Source organism: Tyto alba, unplaced genomic scaffold (genome assembly GCF_018691265.1).
Source record: "Tyto alba isolate M040663 unplaced genomic scaffold, T.alba_DEE_v4.0 Super-Scaffold_9, whole genome shotgun sequence".
NCBI classification, from domain to species: Eukaryota; Metazoa; Chordata; class Aves; order Strigiformes; family Tytonidae; genus Tyto; species Tyto alba.
Genome location: NW_024881330.1, coordinates 31044372 through 31064754, shown reverse-complemented (window position 1 = coordinate 31064754; position 20383 = coordinate 31044372). Strand labels below are relative to the sequence as shown.

General features: G+C 38.8%; 1 long non-coding RNA gene across 4 annotated transcripts; it reads left to right on the top strand.

Annotated features, from left to right (window-relative positions):
* Positions 1-4136: 4136 nt before the first annotated feature.
* Positions 4137-19149, top strand: LOC116965315. 4 transcript variants are annotated; one of them, XR_004409282.2, is made up of 6 exons: positions 4137-4241; positions 5700-5756; positions 6833-7087; positions 14711-14935; positions 15095-15149; positions 16357-19149. It is a non-coding gene; the product is annotated as an uncharacterized LOC116965315 (long non-coding RNA). The 4 variants fall into 4 exon arrangements; XR_004409283.2 differs by having other exon boundaries at positions 5685-5756; XR_004409285.2 differs by lacking the exon at positions 5700-5756.
* The last annotated feature ends 1234 nt before the right edge of the window (positions 19150-20383 follow it).

Here is a 20383-nt window from a genome sequence, read left to right as displayed (position 1 = left end):
GCATATCTCCAGGCCCAGGAGATTCTGTAAACTGACCTATTTTCACATTTGCTACTCCTTTTGCTTACAAAAGCAGATTTAACTTGGTCCTTATTTTGTTTTGATTCTATTGTGTATATAATAATTGTATATTCCATGGAAAAATATAACTAGCTGACTTATTCGCAAAGGGATACAATATCAAATATAGTGTTATTTCTTTATATTCATAAGTAATTGATAGAAAACAGCAGGTGTTATGTTTTGTCTTGGAACAGATAACATTCAAGGAAGAAGAAAAGGAAACTCTCCTTTTCCCATGAGTAAGGGACTGATAAATTATTCCATGATAGATAAGGATAGAACTCACACAGGTAACAAAGCTTTGGAAAAAAAGCACATAATATTAATAGTGGTAGTAATAACAGTGCTAATAAAAGATGAATGTATGCTTACACTGCTAAAAACTTGTTTGGATGAAGAGAACCAAAGCTTTCCATATTATTGAATCTAGAAGAAAAGCTTTTTATTGCTCTTAAATTAAAAAATAAAAAAAAAAAACCAAACCAAACCAAAAACAAGCCGCTGTACAAAAGCAGTGGATTTGAGGCTGACAATAGATAACCCAAAACTCTTCCATTTTCATTTGCTTTTCTACATTTGTGTGTGGCACAAAATTGAAAATCCAGTGTAAGAAGAATTTGTTGCTCCAGCTGTCTTTACATGTATAAATAGGGAGAATAAACATGTTGAACACTTCTAAAACCCAAGAAAATTCTTCTGGGAGGAAGTTGAAGTAAAAGAAACAAGGTATAATGGTACCTTACCCATTCCTATCCCAGTCTCTTCCATATTGCAGGCTAGATCATGGGCTTTGTGCACAGACTTGTACTACTTAAAAAATCTTGTTCACTCCATCCAACTCATCAATATGAAGAAAGTGAAGAAAGGATTAAAAGTTGATTTTAATGAAATACAAGAGAATTAACTCACAAAATGCTCCCACATTCTTATATTTCATGCAGTCCCTTTCTGATTACATCTTCTATTGATATCCATCTGAGTTGGTGATGAATCTCTTCTATGTATTCTTCACTCCTCCAGTGTAATTGAGCCTTACCTATCTGAGATATATTTAGATAACTGGTTGACTGTGGTGCTGTACAATTGATTTTAAATTGGTGCTGAATAGTGGAATAGTTGCTTGCAGTACAAAATAATAAGTGGAAGAAGCTCTGAGGACTGTCCAAGATCAGTTTAGAGATAAGGGTTAAATCAGACCTTGTGAAACTGGGCACAAATCAGCTCAAGTCAAAGGAATCACTTATGCCAGGGCTGAGTGTGGCATAGTGAGCTACGAGCTGGATTTACAAAGCTTTCTGGGTGCACAAAATACCATTTGAACTGATCTTTTGTGTTGGTCTTGTGTAGGGAAAGTTTCAGATATTTTGAAATTTGCTATAAAATAATGAGAGAAAAATAGAAACCTGATGTCTTGGAACAGAAACTACTCCGGTATTTAGGACACTCAAAGTACATCCTGGTAAATAGAAGTCTGAATCTCTGCTTTTTCTGGCCTGGAATAAAGACTTAAACATAGTTGTCCCTCTTTTCAAAGGCCAACGCAACATAATTTGCCATTTGGCTCTCCTGTTAGGTCATTCTTCACCTGTCCTCTGAAATGGCAAACATATCTACGACCTGTTTCCAGCACAAAAGTTACAAAATTACAAAGTTACGTTCTGGAAATGTTTGCATGAAGTGAACTTTCGTCAGAAATTAAGCTTAACGTTTTTTTGTCTATCTTCTTAGTACATCTTTTTACTTAAGAATATGGCTTGGCCTGATCTTCAGTCAGCTCTCTGATCTGTGTCTTCAAATGTACTGAATTTTGTATTAGGCATCTAATGACTCTTTGGAGGTGAAAAGGAGTTGTAACTTATGATTTTAAAAGTTGGAAGTTTTAGTATGGATGTCAACATAGATATTTAGACTTGCTGATAAGATAGGTAGGAGCTCATTGCAGCTTCACCAGTTATGTAAGAAAACTTTCCATTGTATTTACTCTGGGAAAATGGTGCCTCTCTGTCAACATCTGTATGCCACAGGCAAGGATGGGCTTATTTTGAGTTTAGCTTATTAGCAAAAACCTCAAGATCTATTCTCTTTCTTGAGCGGATGGTTTTCTAATAGGCTCAGAGCTGAATCAGAGATTTTGTATTGTGTTGCCATTCATTAAGTAGACTGAAGTAAAAGAAGGGGCTGAAGGTCTGACTTGCTTGGCAGGCAGTAAGGAAGAAATCCTGAGCTTGCATCTCTGCCATTCAGTTTAAAAATATTGAATGCATCTGATGAAATAGGACGTTATTCCTGCCCACTTTAATTCTCTATAAAACTTTTGCAGACTGACTTTCCACAACAAAATGTGAAGGTTTCTCTGCTACTCTGAACATGTCCTGGAAGATGCCTATTGCTCCCGGCTGCCCTTGAACTAATTAAGCTGCAGCTCAGATAACAGGACTCTCAGTTTTTCCAGTTGTATTAATTCAAACTTGTTGAGTTGGTGAGAAGAGAAATGAAAATAACTGAGCCAGAGTTACAGCATTCGTGGCAAAATTTGGCATAAGGAAAATGTCCTTTTACTGGTTCTAGCTGAAGGGGAAGGCATATTTTACAGATGTAAAGGAATTTTTGCTGAAACCATTCTTGTCCATTTTTCTTTAAGTGAAAGGATAGAGTCAAGTTCTGAAGCAATCTATTTTAAAACCAAAAGTTTACTAACAGATTGCAAGGAATAAAAAGTGGTAAAAGCATGTCTGTGGACTAAATTTTATACTTGGAAGTTTTTATTGGTTATTCCCTTTAATGTTCTCTGTTTAATTAAGACACTATATAGATAAGAATGTTTCAGATTCTTGACACAACAGTAGTACAAATGTTTAATAACATACTTCAGAAAATTTCAAATAACAATATTTTTAGTAATATTTTGTATATCCTAATTATGATTTTGAATTCTTACAGTCTTACTCTCTTGAATGATTTTGTAGTGTTTTTTTTCATGTAGTCAGTGGGCTGAACATTATAAAATAGGGATGCCATAGTAAAATATTTACATTGGCTTTCACATTTTTTCAGTGATGGACTCAGGCTTTCTTGTTTTTAGAGTACTGCATAGCTTTCACCTGACTGTCATCTCTTCCATCCAGTTACATGCTAAATTATCTATATAATTTTTGATTACTCTTCTAATAGAAAAAATGTTTTGGGTTTAAAGTACTAAAGTGAATAGCAGCAAGCCTAGTGTTAGTACCCAGCTCTGCCACAGTCTTCTTGAATGGTCCTTGGCAAGTTGCTTTATCTCTCTGAGCCTCCTCCCCTGTCTGTTAAAGGATGGAGGAAGGTTTGATGGTTCATCCTTTCTCCCATTCTTCTAGAAGAAACTTGTTCTGGGGAGTGCTGAAACATGACTTAGATGCCACTGCATCAGTAGTTCAGGCACGTGTTTCCAGTTTTGCTTAAAAAAAGCATAGATACATGCCATTAAATCATTTACTGAACAAGGATCATGGACTGAAGTTTGTTCAAGGTAAGAAGCACCCTTGGGAGTGTGCCTGTTTGTACGCTGTGTAGGGGTACCAGCTGTGAAGGAGAGCTCAGAAGGCTGGAGTGGTACAAATGGTTGCAAAGGGTGTTTTGTACAGGGACACTTGGATAGTCACGATGTAGTGTGTTTTGGCTTGGGCTCTCTTCTGAGAAAGGACTTTTCTTCATGTCTATACAAATACTTCCACATTTTCATGTCACTTTTTGGACTGTTCCCTTGCACACTGGACCTGCATTTGTTCGATTACTGTGGTGTGTCTGGAGGATGGGCTGAGGTTGCTATTTCTCACACTAGAGGATTGATTTATGGTCTGTTTCTTTGATTTCAGCATGATTATACCAGGGTTGAATGTGAAACTGCTCTGCTATCCTATTAAAATGGGAATGACTGTCTCACTGTCCTGCAATGGAGGAGTTGGCAGCTACTGTCAGGCTGTCTGAGAAACTGGGACTGTCAGTTCTTGGCTGTTTCTGTCCTGCTAAGCTAATGGTCAGCTGAACAGCCCAGTTAAGAGTCAGGTCTGGTCTGGTCTCTTTGCCAGTCAGTGCTGACCATGAATGCTGTTAGAAGTGCTGTCATTTAACTAAAATTCTCTCTATGGTAGAAAAGCTGTGCTGAAAAGAGATTTTTACTGTGTTAAGCCCTGAAATGCAAAGTAAGTATATTTTGATTCTGCATTTGATTATGAGTATGATTACTTCCTTATTGCAAAACATGGTATAAATAACAACCCTAGATGCAGTCCTGGCAAGCATTATTGGCATCAACGTCAATCAGTGTGAAAGGAGTATACATGTTCTTTTGCAGAATTGGGCTGTTTATGATTGGAGTTGGTGGAAGGGAGGCTAGACTGTAATTTTACTGAATTAATCCCATGCTTGGATTAATTTAAAACATTTTTTTTTTCCTAAGGGGAAGATTATCTGTTTGGTTTAACGTTCAGTGGCATTTACACTATGTCTGAACGGCTCACATAATTTAATTTTTAAGTCTGAAGCTCGTTTTGCATTTTGAATCCCCTTTCTCCCCTCAGTACTCAGATGAGAGCAGGAGATTGTTTTAGCTGTCTCATCACCTATGAACATGATGTTTAGGTTTAATCAAGTTGCTTATAAACAAAATGTTTGCTCTTAGGCATTTCTCCTGAATGTTGAGGAGTTAGCGTTCATATAATTTTATAAGAAATACATTGACAAACTGAATGAATTGATAAACATACATTTTTCCTTAATACGTGGTTTGTAGGAGCCATATGAGAACAGTGAGGATTAGAATTAACCAAATAGCAAAAGAATTAAAAAGAAAAATCTCCTAATATATTAGTTATACAGGGAAGAGACTGTAGCAAACTGTCTATCCCTTCTTAAAAATCTTATTAGTATCTATATTTTAAAAAATCTAAGCTATGGTTGGTGCAGCTGAGTGTTTGCTTCAGTGACTGTGTATGTTGAATCTGTGCATGCAGCTAGACATCCTTCTGCAAGACAATGCCCAAGGTTACTCTGTCTATCTTATTGGGACTCATCCCCCATCCCAAACTGGTTAGAAAGGTACTTAAGCTTCCTGTTACTTCTTTTTTGTTGCATCATTTTTCACCTGTATTCACTGGTGTTTCTTTTCCAGTGTGTGGGTTTGAACCTCCCATGTTACTAAAAATTGAAGTATGATGTAACTAACTTTAATTTCACTTCCATTTGTAGATCAAGCTGTTCTCTCCTTATGTCCCATGAGACCGAGATGTGGCATCAACTGTGAAGCCAGTTTCCATCAGACATTTAAAAAAGGCAAAGAGATTAATGTGTGCATATCCATAAATGAAAAAAAAAAAAAAAAAAGAGCATGTCTCAGAGCTGGAATTAATTTCTTCATGTTTTTTTTTTCCTCAGTCTCATGTACCATGTAGAAAGTGTTTTATTCAGGGTGAACTTGTACGTGAAGGGGTATGTTGTCCCTTTAGATGACTTGATTCAGATTTGAGTACAGATGAAAGCATGTCTGACATTTATTTCCAAGACTATACTGGGAGACAGGGTGACTCTATTAATCAGCTGAGTTTTGTGCTCACGCTCAGAGGCAGCAACATGCTAATGTACCACAGAATCCTTTCTTACAGGTCCTAAAATAAACTGCATCGGGATTTCATTGAAATAGCATATCAGCCTTCAGCAAGGTAAAATTTGATAAGGACTTATGTATATTCAGTAATGGATGTCAGTGAGTGGACTAATATATTTATTGTGATGGTGAAAATGGAAGATTTTAGCATATGTCGTGGAGTTACAGTGCTCAGAAGCCCATAGAACAATACTGGTTCTTTTTCATGTCATTCCAAATCATCTTTAGAATACAAATTCAAAGTTAGTTAGTTTTATTGCACAGATATAACTTCAGTGGATCATCAGAAGCCCACATCTACCTCTAGTAAATTTTGTTATTTTTCCTGGTGGCTGAAGGATCAGAGCTTTCTTGTGTGGATTATCTTATGCTGTGGGAAAAGGGAAAAAAGGAGAATTGCTCAGCTGTCATTATTGGTGGTGGTGCAATATGGAGGTTCAAGATAAGATGAGAATTTTACCAGTTTGCAATAGTCTCCATGCCAGCTGGAGACTGTCAGAAAGCATTGTGCTCCTGTCAGTTCCCATCTAGAGCTTTTTGGAAAGGTAATGTTGAGGGTCTGTTTCTGCTGAGAGCTCCCTGTGCCTGGGGAATTACCAAAAAGGGAATACAGAGCTCATTTCTGTTTTTTCTGCACACCGTGAACAGCACTTAGGAAGCAGAGCATTTGGCCTTACGTGCTGTAGTTGTATTAAGCTGCTCCTTGCCCTCAGATGCTGCCAAAATATATATATCTCAAAGTTAAGTTCCACGTCATTCTGATGTCTGCCTGTGAATACCCTGAAAAAAGTCATTGCACTGTTGACTTTCAGTATAAAGTGTGAGTCAGAAGTGTCCTGTGTGACTCTCTCTGCCTTACTGCTAATGATTTTATGGTAATAACCTCACTTGGAGATAGAAGATGTACAGAAAAACTGAGTCGCTTTCCCAAATAACATACTAAATCCAATAAAAGATTTGCGGGAAGGGCATACAGTATATGTACCAAAGAGTCTTGTTAATGATAGACATGTGCTGATGTTAGTTCCCACTCTTCATTGGTATTACTTGAATAATTATGAATTACTTCAAACTTCCTAGTCTTCAGACCTCAAGAAACCAAATGGCAGCTAATTTTAATCATTTTTTCAGTGAATGCATACAGTATGGAAACTCATCCCTCCATTCCTGCTTTGTACTTGGAAATCCTTCTTTGCCTGAAGTTCCACTGAGGCTTTCAGCTACTCGTGTCTTGTGCTGCCTACAGCTACTGTTACTCCAAAGTGTTGCTGTGGCATAGGTGTGAGCTCGGAGTTTGTGATTTGTGTGAAGACTGAAGGCGGTGGTGTAAGCATGTGACTGGGAGAAAAGGACTTGGTGGTAGCAGCTCCTCACTCTGGCCTTGAGGTAAGGAGGTAAGCTCCTTGCTTACCTGCTGCTTTAATCTCAGGGGCCCAGGATAAATAAAGGTGCTGAGGCAGTTGCGGACAAATGGTATTTTTACAAAGTTAAAGCATAATCCTCCAGGTGGGAGCAGGCAGGCTCTCACTGATGATGCATCAGGCTTTGCTGAAGGCTTTAGTCTGCTCACCGCTGAGCACTGTATTCACTAACTGTTGGATGAGCCCCTAGTTAATTTTGCTATTTATACCACTTTTAGGAAGAAATCAAGCAGTACAGACTGGGACAGTTCTGGTGACTTTGTGCTCATGCTTCAGCTATTCCAGACCCAAGTGTGAGGCTGTCCCCAGGGGCAGCTCTGTCATTGCTGAAGGCCACAAAGGGACAGCCCTTTCAAAAGCCCTTCATTCAAACATGGATCAAAAAGTACAGGTATTTGCATAATACAGGGCTATAACTTATGATTGAAAATCTTAGCATTCAAAATTTTTGAAGGGATAGAATGGGACACTTGTTTTCCACCTCTACTTTATAAACTTTTCTGAGCACATAAGCACTGGGAGCAGGTTGAGCTATGTAGGTTCATCAATATGGAAATATTTTTTGTTTGTTGTGGTTTGGTAGACTGTCCCTTATAGTTCAGGGCTTGTCCTTCTACAGTTCTCCTCCCTTATCTCCCCTGAGCCTGAACTATGCTCCAGAAAATAAGTTTTCGTGTGGGGAAAATGGGTTTCCAATCATTTAGTTGCAGAGGCAACTTTTAAAGTACAAGCTAGTAAAGTCTGTGTGTTTCCAGGCATTCTGGCTATATCTAAAAATGAAGATATAACCAAGCTGGCTTTGAACCATGTAGGTTGCATATAACAAGGGCAGTGTGCCGAATTAAAGTAGCTAATTAGCTGTAATGAAAAGCTGATATGTGGGGCTGGGTCAAGGCAGCTATCTTGCTTCTGGACTAGCTTGTTCCAAGGAGCCTCCGGGATCTCTCTGCAGCACGGCACCATGCTGAGCAGGCACGTCTCCAGCAATGAAATGTTGTACAGCTGTAAGCTGCCATTGCTAATCTTATTGAGGTGCTGTCTGAAACTGCGTCCTGGCTCCTTTTCAGACCATGACCCTGGAGTGCACAGGCTACTTCCTTGGTGCATCCCATTGCTCTGATTTCAGCAGAAAGGAAAGCCAAGCGAGCTCCAACAGGATCCCAGCTGGGCAATCAAAATCCTGAAGCATGCTCTGTTTTTTTCTTGGTAATTAGGTACAGCCTCAGGCAGTAAGGGTGGGATTCATGTCATTTAATTGAAAGTGTTGGAAAGTTAGCTATCAGTTCTGGACTGGTTGTGTAGGTTGCCTCAAGAGCAGAGAGGCAGGTACTTCCAGTGGATACTTTATCTTATCCTGGAATAAATGAGATGAATCACACTCTGGAGGTGTCTGTCTTTCTCCATTGACTGCATAGAAGAAGCTTTCATGATGACATTGAACTCGATGCCAGTCTTTTAGACAGCTGAAGTTCAGTGAGGTGTATCTTTTGTTATTTGAAACTGCATCTAAGCCATGTGCTGGAACATTTGTTGTTCAGGGTGTAGTAGCAGAAGAGGCATGTTCCTAGTCAGAGGATCTGAACTACCTAGTATAAATAACACCTTGTTTAAAGTAATGAGAAGGTGATATGTGGGAATAAACCATCTGAGACCGTCTAAGAAAAAGACAAACTCAAAAATCCCATGAAGCCTAGGAGTTCAGCCAAATCAGTATAGGAATCGAGCTTAAGAAATTGCATGAGTAACTAAAACTAGCTCCTTAATAGAGCAAGTTAGCAGGACACATTTTATGGGTAGTAATCTAGGGAGTATGCTGCCTTATTTTCTTTGTTTTGACTCCTAACCTAGACATATGCATAGCAAATGCCTTTCTATCAAATTTCCAATAGATAGCATCAGTTCACACAGAGGTTTTCTTTTTCTTTTTTTTTTTTTTTTCTTTTTCAGTGAATGTACACATGAATCAAAGAGGATCTTAAAATGTCTCATTTTCACTCAGAAAGTTCAGTATAATCCTCATGCATGCAATACATGCTGATTTTGTCACCATAGCTGATTTGTGAGGAGTACTGTTGGAGGGTTGAATTTATCTTGAGATGGAGCCAAGTAAAACCCTTTTATTCACAACACCAATGAATAAAAGGAAGAGAAAAGGAAAACAGGGCTTTTCTTCATAATTTTTTGTAGCTTAAAGTTACGTTAAATCCACTAGTTCAAAGAGAGCGTTATAAGGTTCATTTTCCTCAAAAGCTTGATTAAAGTAAACTCAAAAGTTGTTTTAGGAGCTAGAAGCATCAATGACTCGAAATGCCCCCACAGATCATGTCTGAATGGTTGAAGCGAATTCTTCAGAGTTCCCAAGTTTGGTGCAGACCCTGGCTGTGATGGCATGATAGTTTTAAGCTACTGAATTGGAGTGGATACAGGGCAGGTGGGAGCCACAGTGTACTCTCACAGGAGTTGGTTCAGTTTGGCTTCATCTACCAAACAGACCCTTTTGGAACATTTTTTGAGTAGATTGAGAACTGATTTTTGGGAAATGCTGAGAAAAATGACATTGTTACTGGATGACAGGCAGATCCCTAGAGGGCAGGAAAACCAGATTATGAAACAGGAAAGTGAGTCTTATCATTCTTATGTCATGCTGTACATTTATTCCACCTAAACTTCTAATTATACTTGACACATTTTGATACAAATGTCTTTATTCTTTGTTTCTTTAGTCTTGCCTTTTGTATAGGTCATTTTTTCTGTTGTAAGTCTTTCAATATGTTCAGAATTAAAATTGCTACTCACTTATAAATGTCTGAGATTCCTGCACAGCAGCTTTCCTCTGTAAGATTAGCTGCAGCTCAGTTTGGAGGAGGCAGCATGCTGTGTACAAGTACCTCACTTCCAATAAAAAAAGGCAGTTGCATAGAAGTCACTTTTCTTTCATATCTGTAGAACAATTCTAGGAATCTTCATGTCTGTCTACATTCTGACAGTATGCAAGATATTAAGTAAAGTAGGACAAGATTAAAATGTTTAAAATAAAGGTCAATTCCTTAACATTTTTTTTAATAGCTGTTGTTGTAGTCCCTGTTATATATTTATTGCAACAGTGTGTTGAAAACTGAGGTGTTGTAGTCATTACTTGACTGTTAATGTCCTTTTTATCTTCAGACTGTACATGAGTTGTGAGGAGAAGGATACCTCATATGATGGAGTCCTTCACTTGGCAGCCAGTTCCACCGGCATAAAGGATGACGAAATCTGACTGAGTGAAAATGATTGAGTTATTTCTGAATTGCGCTAAATTCACAATTGATGAGGTTCAGTATGGGAGTGTGACAAATGACTGAAATCTACATTTCTAGTACCCAGCCTTAAACTATCTAAAGGCCAAAGCAAACAGCAGCTTAATCTGCAGCATGCTTATGACTGAGTCTGGGCTGAGATTCACTTTGTGAAGATCTGATCTGCCTCTATGGCCCATCCTCATTCCAGTTACCAAGAAAATGGATTAATTATTTGAGCTTACTTTTTCTGCTGTTTTTGAAAACACTGAATACATGACTTTGTAGCTTATTGATGCTAATCAAACTACATTAAAATGTTAGGAAAATGTGAACTACCCGTTTCTTGTACAGTAATCAAACACTGCATTCAGTTGCTACATTGTGGTGCCAATGGCAGCAAAAAGCTTCATATACTTCTCCAAGTGTAGGGCAAAGTGAATAATCATGCTTCAGTCTGATTCTGGAGCTTCTTGTATTTATATTGAGTACTTTGTTTTGTAAATCATTATACAAAAATATCAGCATGCATTAGTTTTCTGACCAAACAGAAATTACTTTTTCCTAATCTATTATCAAATCAATTTCATGTGGGTAGTGTAATTTCAATGTTTTTTCATACCTTCTGGATTTGTAATATTTATACACTTTGAACAGATGTATAGAATTTGTTGGATGTCTGCTTTATCTTTTTTTTTTTTTTTTTTTTTTGTCAGGTGGAAGAAGGAAAATATTAAGGGCTAGACTGTTATGACTTTATCTAGGCTTTTAGGAGATTTCTTTTTCCCAAATGCTCTGAGGTCAGGTTAAATGAGCTAGTTTTTGTTTCATCAAAGCTTGAAACTTGGTTGGCCCGAACTCAGAAAGCCTGCCCCAACCATGGCCTGTGCAGGTATCCCAGCATGCTTTGCACTGGTACATAGCACTCTGGTTTTAAGCAGAGCAGAATACAAACCACTTAGAAATTTAAAATAGTTGGCCAAAAATATGAAGGACAATTGAAAAAACACTTTGAATTGGTGGGTGCCTGTCTTGGCTATGTTTATCAAAGTTTAAACACACACGATTAATATAAATTTTAGTTCAAAAATGGAACAAGAGATAGTCAATTGCACATCAAATAACTGAAAATTCTAAATGGATCAAATCTGGTGCCAGTAACTGGTTCTTATGCCATCATTTTTAATAGAATGATTGAACTTACCTCATTGTCCCTGTTTCTGCAAACACGTAGTCAGTAAACTCCACATATAAGCAGCAAATAATATAAATGAAAGCCCTTTTATATAGTAGCCTGGAGGATCCTTCTGTACAGTTCTATAACACCCATAAAATGTAAATTGGTTTATTCTCAAGATCCACAGATACAGTAATAAGCAGATCTCTGTGTAATGTAGTGGAGTATACAGTTCAGTGATGGCAGCACTACATTTTAATTCAGTGATTATTATTTATTTTAAGTAGATTTCATGATAAGAATGCAGCAACACATAGGTAGCATCAAGTTAGCTACATCCAAAGATAGAGACTGGCAAAAAATCCAGCCTACTGGTTACATTCTACTACTGTTGAGTAAACTGACTAAAAGAATAAAATGAAGCTAGGGAAAAAGTGAAATTAAATTTTACATAAAAATAGTAAATTTTATGTTTAGAACAGCATCTTGCTGTCAATTCAAAATCTAATCCACATGGAACATGGGGCCTAGAGGATTTAGAACATTGTAAGTCCTCATCTAGTGATTTCTTTCCCTGCTCCTGAAGATTGCTAAATGCTTCTCTTCTATGAAAGGAAGAGTCTTAAACCACAGGCATTCACTGAACATGCATGTGGTATCTACGGGTGATTTTTAGAATTTGTGTACACCCCTCCCAGAATGGAATATAAATCTCTGTTATTAGCAGTGGCAGCTTCCATAGATTTAAATGTCTGGAGTTCCTCACAGATAAAATTTTTACAATTATTTTGACAAGCAGCAGCCACCGTGTTTGGTGAGATGGCCTGGTAATATGGTAATTCAGTGCTTATTCACCAAAAGGGGAAAAATAGAAGTCCTCAGCATAATGGGTAATGAATGTGTCTCACTTCAGTGACTACAAGGGGTGGATGGTGAATCATCTTCCTGTGAGAGTGAACATAGCTTTTTTTCCCAATACTTTTTGACATTTTTTATGCTGAAGAATATATAAATCTACCTTCTTTTTGTGCAGCTTGGCTTTAACAGCATCAGGCAAGTTATGCTGAACAAATCAGTCTTACTTCATGTCAGTTGTTAAAGAGTTTATTATTCTTTCAGATTATGATGAAAGTATTAATTGTTATGATTCCAACTGCACAGTTTTGCCTATATTCACTTACGCAGTTATTCTGCATTGTTTTAAGGAAGTGACTGCAAAAGACATATGTCCTGGGTTGAGTGAATGGTGGAGTTTTTTTTGGTGGCAGGGGAGGGGACTATCAGGGCAGCCCACTGTGAGAAGCTTCTCAAAGCTCCCCCAGCTCCACGTCAGCTCCACTTCTGTTTGGGAAATTGAGCCAATCGGCTGCACCTCTGCGATAACGTATTTAAGAAGGGACATGGTGACGGGCAGTGGGACTTGTGAGGAGGAGTTGCTGCAGCTGTGTGAACACCAAGGTCAGTGGAGGAACGGAGGAAGAAAGGAGGGGGGAGGTGTGCCGGAGCAGAGACCCCCCTGTATCCTGTGGTGAGACGGCAGGGCGGCCCCCCCTGCCACCCATGAAGATCTACGGTGGAGCAGACATTGATTTATGGCCTGTTGCTCCTGCTCAGTTGATCAAGGTTCTGTGCCCGAAGAAGGCCAGGGTCTCATGGGAAAAGGTAGCCCCACTGCTGTAATTCAGCGCTGGGAGGATTGCAGCATGCGGGGGAGTCCCACGCCGGAGCAGCTTGGGAAGGGCTGCAGCCGTGGGAGGGAATCCAGTCGGAGGAAGTTAGTGACCCATGACGGAGCAGTGTGGGGAACGCTGCGGCCCATGGGAGGAATTAATGTGGGAGAAAGTTTGTGGAGGCCTGTCTCCTGTGAGAGGGGGACCACGATGGAGCAGGAGGAACAAGTTCCGGACACTCCCCTCACCGAAGATGAAGCAAGTGGCAGCGCTGACTGCACCCCCCATTCCCTGCCCCTGCGCCACTGGGGGAGGAGGTAGAGATATCGGGAGCAGAACTGAGCCCGGGAAGAAGGGAGGGGTGGGGGGAAGGTGTTCTCAAGATGTGGCAATGCTTCTCACTGTCCTACTCTGTTATGTGTTGTTAGTGTCTGTAATAAATGTATGTTCTTTTTTTTAGTTCCCCTAACGAGTCTGCCTTTTGCTCGTGATCATAAAGGGGAATTTTTCCCCATCCCAGTCCTATCTTGAACCCCAAGCCTGGCTCTCTGTCCCTTCTCATTGCTGGAGGGGAAGGGAGAGAGAACTGCTGCATTGTGGTTGGCTGCCAACCAGGCCTAAACCACGACAACATATGAAATATTAGGCCCACAATATTACATTGGAAACTACAGAGTTTCACCTTCTTATTTCAGAGCTAGGAATGGGAGCACATTACTACTCTCCTGGTAACTTCTGAATTCTTTCAATGTAAACAATACTAATTAATTACTTTTGTTCCTGATTGATGGTTTTGCTTTCCACATCCAGAACAGACCCTTATGATGAGATGATCTATCCCTCAGCAAAATACATGCTGCTTACTTATACCAGACAATTTTCTGTCAAATTTATAACTTTGTTTGAGTTACAACACATTTTTTAGGATATGTCATGCAGTAAACACTTTCTTGGTCCATGTTCTGGCTCTCTCCCAAACTTGCCCTCTCCCTGTCTTGAGGAGATCACTTTTTCAATCTCTTTGTACTTCTAGCACTCTCACTGTGGTATATGGTGGATTCTGCTGTTGGGCAACATGACCACCAGATTGAACACCATGCTACTTGGCTCTGGACAGGACTTCGATGTGGACTGTGTCACACCAAATGGCAGCATTTATAAAGCATTTTCTTGTATAATAATGTAGAACTTAGTGTAGTTGTTTCAATTTCAGTATTTGGTCCAGATAGGTGCATAATTGGTGTTATTAATCTTATTTATCCAGGATAGTCTTCTTAGTCTAATGAATCATAACTCCTGATGAGTTCCCAGAAGACACCATAGGGTTTTAAAAGAAAAGGATAGCCAGTCTTGTTTTTCCCTCCCACAACACTCCTATTTTTCAGTGCCGAAAACTGTAAACCTCCTCAAAATAAACATATATAATACATTTATTCATCTGCCTCTCCTGATTATCCCGAAAGGCATGACAGTCTCAAGCTTCTGAGCTGGAATCTGACCTGCTGACAAGCTGATGTGGAAGTCGTCTGAGTCAGGAAGAGAAGAGATACTGTCTTGATGCATTGTCTCAGTAAGGGGCTGGGGCAGGAACTCATTGGAACCATCCATGCTGCAGGACCTACCTGGGGATGCTAACCTTTACTACCAACTTAAATCCCTTCAGTGTCTGTGCCAGGTGCAATTTACAGGTGAGACACCACTTGACTTTGAAAGTTTCCTGAAGGACACAGCTCTCACCAAAATGCAGCCTAATAGCTCTGATTTGGGAATTTTTAAAGAAGTTGATTTTCAAGTTATAAAGTTGATATTTGAAGCAAGTTGATATTTATTGATCATTCCTTTTATAGGAGGAAAAAGACTTTGTGTAGAGACTTTACAAAAGGCCCTTCAACACGGGACCAGGTGAAGTAGCTGTGTTGCTTTCTGGGATAAGACTTTGTCTTTCTTTTCCTTTACCTAAAACCAGTTTTTCTCCATGTGGTTCCATTTTCAGGATTAGGGCTTAATAGGAGATTTACTCTGCTTCTAATTTCCACTTTAGAAATAAAGTATGTTATTGACATTATGTAATGAACTGATCAGTTAATGAGCTCTTTAACAGTTACTAAAAATATAAATTAAGACCTTATAGAGTTTAATAAAGGACATTAAAAGATATGATTTAAAGGAAAGATTATTTTCTTTATTATCAATGTTTCAAAACCCAGTCTGATATTTCATGGTAGATCTGAGTGTCTAAAGAATGACAAAAAATTGTTTATCCCAGAGTTTGTTTTTTCTTTAACTAAGGAAAAACTTAATATAATGAAGGGTAATGTAAATTAACATTGGCTCTGAAGCTGGACATCGGGATTGTTAATTTGGGATTGAGCCAAATAGAAACAAAGTATGCAGTCCTTGCTTTTTGACCTCCTTCAGTTGGAGAAGTCTGCATTCAGAGTCATACATGAACAAATGCTTCTACAACCAAGTATATATACTAACACCTTTGAACAAATGCAATTTTAGATCCAGAAGTCAGGAGGTATATCAGGACTTGATCTTCCATTAGGAAGATCTTGGCTGATAACCTTCTAGCCATTTCAAAGTCCCAGCTATGATTGTATGAGGCAGAAATGTGTTGTAGTGGTGCTGAGTCAGCTGCACTCTGTGGAGATTACAGACCTTTTATCACCTGCAAAATTTAGTCTAGCAGTGCTCAAGGCCATAGGAGCCTTGCTTTTGTCTTGTCACCCTAGAAAACAGATCTGAGAAAGACCCATTTGGTACTTAGTCCTTGACAACACAGCTATCAATTTTAGCTGCCCACTTGAAAATTTAGCCCAAAGCATTCCTTGTACTAACATTAGCTGTGATGAGATCATTGGATATATTACTGGTGGTTTATAATTTTTACATAATCTATTCTGTCAATTTATATTATAACCAAATGACTTCCTGTGGGGGGGAAGGGCTGGAATTTAGAGTACAATGCTTTTCTTTTCTCTGTCCTTCTTCTGCTACCCAGGACATGATTGGTTTCTTTCTGATTCCTTCTTGTCACCCACACTTAGATTATTCCTCTTCCCTTCATGTTGATATATGCTTTTTGTTTCTTCTCGACCTTCAGGAAAACTCTTTTAAGATGATGGAGCTTAAGGCAAACCGAGAATGAGGATGTGCCCTGAATGAGCAGGAGGTGCTACCCAAGGGATGGCAGAGGGGGAAGGAAGCCTAGCAGAAAAAAATCAGTGTATTTCTTAATTTCTCTTTCACAAACTGTTTTTAAAATTGTACAGAAGAAGACTAAATACTTTGGAGGGAGAGCACTACTCTATTAATTTCAATTTTTTATACTTTCTCTTGAGTGCTCTCCATGGGCTGTTTTCTTCAGTTGTGTTTTTGTAACCTTTTCTCTTTGAAATCTTAAAGATAATTTCTTCGCATGAAGAAAGTAATGAATTCAAATTGTGTGATTATTTTTAGCTACGTTTGATGACATAGCCAGACATGCCTGCAGCAAAATAACATTGGTGCTGGCAGAAAACAGGTAGTTAAGCAGGTAGGCTGTAAATATCTACAGTCATTGCTTTAAAGCTATCAATTATTTGTGTTCCCAAGTTTAACTGTTGCACTGAATATTTACCTTGCAAACTGAGAAATAGCAGCCAATCTAAGCAAGTCATTTGCTTTTCAGTATTAATTTCACTTCTTGTGCCAGGCTCTGTAAATGTTTCCTCATATATCATTGTCACGGTGCCATACATTTTAAATGTCAAATTATGCTGTGTCTGGTGTCATAAGACTACTGTTAGCAGCAGGGAGGGACAAAAAATACCACACAGAGAATAAACACTTGTTTTCAGTAGCTTCCATACCTGGTATGCAGTTCTATGGACAGAATTATCTAAGGGTTGTTTGGATGTGTAGAAGATCCTTTGAGTATTTTAGCCACCCCTTGAGGAACCTTTTTCCTGTATTGAAAACAAATGATTTGTGCATTTCAGCTGCAGTATTTCTTCTTTCCCTAGGCTCTTGCATCTAAAGAGAACATGCCAGAAAGGGCAGATAAATGCCATTCTTTTTAGTAGTTATTTTCCAATTATTGTTAGTTCACAAGCCTTTTATGAGAAATTACAGTGCTAAAGCAAAGTAAGAGGCAAACTTCAGATGACTATGTATTGTATGTAGGAGACAAGGGCTCTATTCTGCTCTCCTGCCCCCCATTTACCGTCAGATTTATACCACACTAGCACAGCAACTGAAGATTAAACAGGGATTAACCTTTCTGGTTATCCACAATTTCTCACACTATTTGTAGAAATAATATAATTCACCACTGAGTTATTATTTTCCTTGTGGAGTAATACTGCTATAGAGGTTAAAGAAGTCAGGGCTGTGTAATAACCTATTTATAATAATAAGAGAAGGGTGATCACATTATTATCCTCAAGAGGCTTCACAGAAGGAGGTCCACGATATGTTGTGTTTTGTCATTCAGATCATGTATCTCTACCCAAAGAAACAGATTCTGTGCTGCCTGTCCATGGAGTCAAGCAATGCTGACGTGCCTCCACCATCCCTGACCCCTTTTCAGGTCTCATCCTTCTCCGCCAGAGGATTTAATAAGTAGGTACAGAGCTATTTATGTCAGCATCTCCTCTTATGGTTTGAACATTTCAGACTGGTGGATTAGTCGAGAGGGCTGAAGTCCAAATTTAGTGCCCTTGGGCTCGATTCATTTACTCATGCATGAACACCTAGTGCCATCTGAGCTATCCAGGGGGATCTCTCCAGCAGCCTCTAGAAGGGAATGGGTCTCACAGAGGTCTTGCGAAATACATACCAGCTCTGCAGGAATTTGTCAGATACTCTAGTGTGTCTCAAGTGGCACTAAGTTATTTAAATATGCATCAACACAACAGGCCCTAAATAATCAGTTTGCAAATCGGAAATGGATCTTCCATTTGTCCCACACTATTGCTCAGGTCCAGAAAACAAACACTGAAAATTTTTGTCATTTCAACTAGCTGCCTGTGTAGGAGCAGAGATAAGCTAGAACTGGAACCTCCATCATGTGTTGCTTCTATAACCTAGGCAGCCCCGTAAGCCTTTCCAGGACATGGATCATCTTGGTATAATATTAAAAATAACCATAATGTAATAATTTAAGGTAAGATGAACTGGTGCCTGCAAATGCCTATCTGTTTTCATTGTCTCTACAGTCAGCTTAAGTGACTTGGTTAAACTATACATCTGACTTGCAGATCACTTGAATCAGTAAAAATTAATTCCTACTTTCAGAGAAAAAAGGGCTAGTTTGAGTCAGAGCCTTGACCTAGGAAGAGGTATCAGAACCCAAACTTACATGGAAGGAAAACATCCAAAGTACACGTGATAATCTTTTGCTGGAGTTACCTGTTCACCACCTTTAGTGTTCCTTCCTCATTTCTGGACAATAATTGTGACTCACAACTCTTATAAAATATAGTAGTTCATATTCATACAATTCTTAGTACCTTTCCAATAGCCTGAAGCCCACCATCTGAGCTTACAAATAGCACAAAATGCTGGATTTCATGATTTAAACATATGGCACATCTGTTTTTTACAGTTACATGAAATTTAAGGCTTCCAATACAGAAGACATCTGTGGGCTGCTGTACACAATTCAGAATGAATCGTGATGCGTTGTGGTTCCTATTTTTGGTGCCTTCACTGGCCCCTAGTGTTTCATCTTGTGAGTAAATCAAGTATTTTCTATGAAATTGTATATTTCAAGATATATGACAGTATTAAATGGTATTTAGTTCTCTGACTGTCTTTGAGAATTTATAAAAGTACATTACTGCATTACTCTGATTTGAAATATACAGATGTAAGAATACTACACATATTTAACAGTACATATGTCTTGGTTTCATGTATGCTATATGTTTCATGTATGTTTCTATTAAAAAAATTGTTGAGTATTTCTTGCTGTTGATCTTTATTATTTATCTCGATTCCAATGTGGCTAGTCTCCCAGTGTTAAAAATCATGAGTCAAACTGGAAGTTTTGGAAATAGCTTTGGCTTCATGAAATGTGAAAAAGAATGCATGTGTGTTCTTCAGTATTCCATTTATAGTTGCATTATGGTGATGGTTTTTTAATCTCCCCATGACTAAAGAGATACTGATAAGAAATAAGCAAGAGAAATCTGATATCATTGAATCTCTTGAGCTGAGACTATAAGAACAAGTCCAGATGGCACAAGTCCAAATAATGCTTCATCTGTTCTTAAAAACCTCTAAAAGCAAGGATTTTTTAACTTCCCCAGCTGCTTCAGGACTTAACTCTCCTTATAAACAGACAGATTTTCCCTACACCTTGCATAAATCCTTTTCACCAGTGTTGCCAATTTCTTGTATACAGAGGGTTCACAGAAAACAATCACTGCCACGTTTATGACAATATTTTACATACTCTCATTATGCCTTTTCTCTGTTTGAAATCAAGCCAGTCCCATTACTCTGTATTCACTCCTCATATATTATGTTTCTCAGTCTTGTTGATTTCTGCTGAACTTAATTTCCTAAACTGCCACCACCGTGTCTGATGAACTACACCTACACCTCTACATCCCAGATTTGCATTTACCTTTTTTGCTTCAGCATCACACAAGTGACTCCAGTGTGGTTTGTAGCTTCCCAATCCTCTTTTGCTAGTTTTTTGTTTTGTTTTGTTTTGGTTTGGTTTTTGGCAATTGCTGTTGATGATGATGGTGGATCCGAGGTACCTCTGGTCTTTTGTCAAGAACAGGACCCGACTGTGCAAGGTGCTGTTAGAGCAGAGCACACCAGGCAGCTCTGCCTCCAGGCAGACCCTTCCACTTTCTTGAACCCCAACACTGCTGTGCTCTCTCAGAAAGTGAGACTGATCCTTGCTGTACAGTGCTTATGACTTACTTGGCTCAGCTGAGACTCTGTCTCATGTCTACTACTTGAAGCTGAACTTCCTCATTGTTTGAATGGATTGTCTTAAACCTCCTCCTGTTTCCAGTAGTTAACAATAGTTAGATGAAAGAAGCAGTTCTCTGAAGAATGTATATGGATAATTCCTCCTTGTAATAGGGAAACTGCTGCTGGTTTTATCCAGCACCTCCTCAGACAGCAGC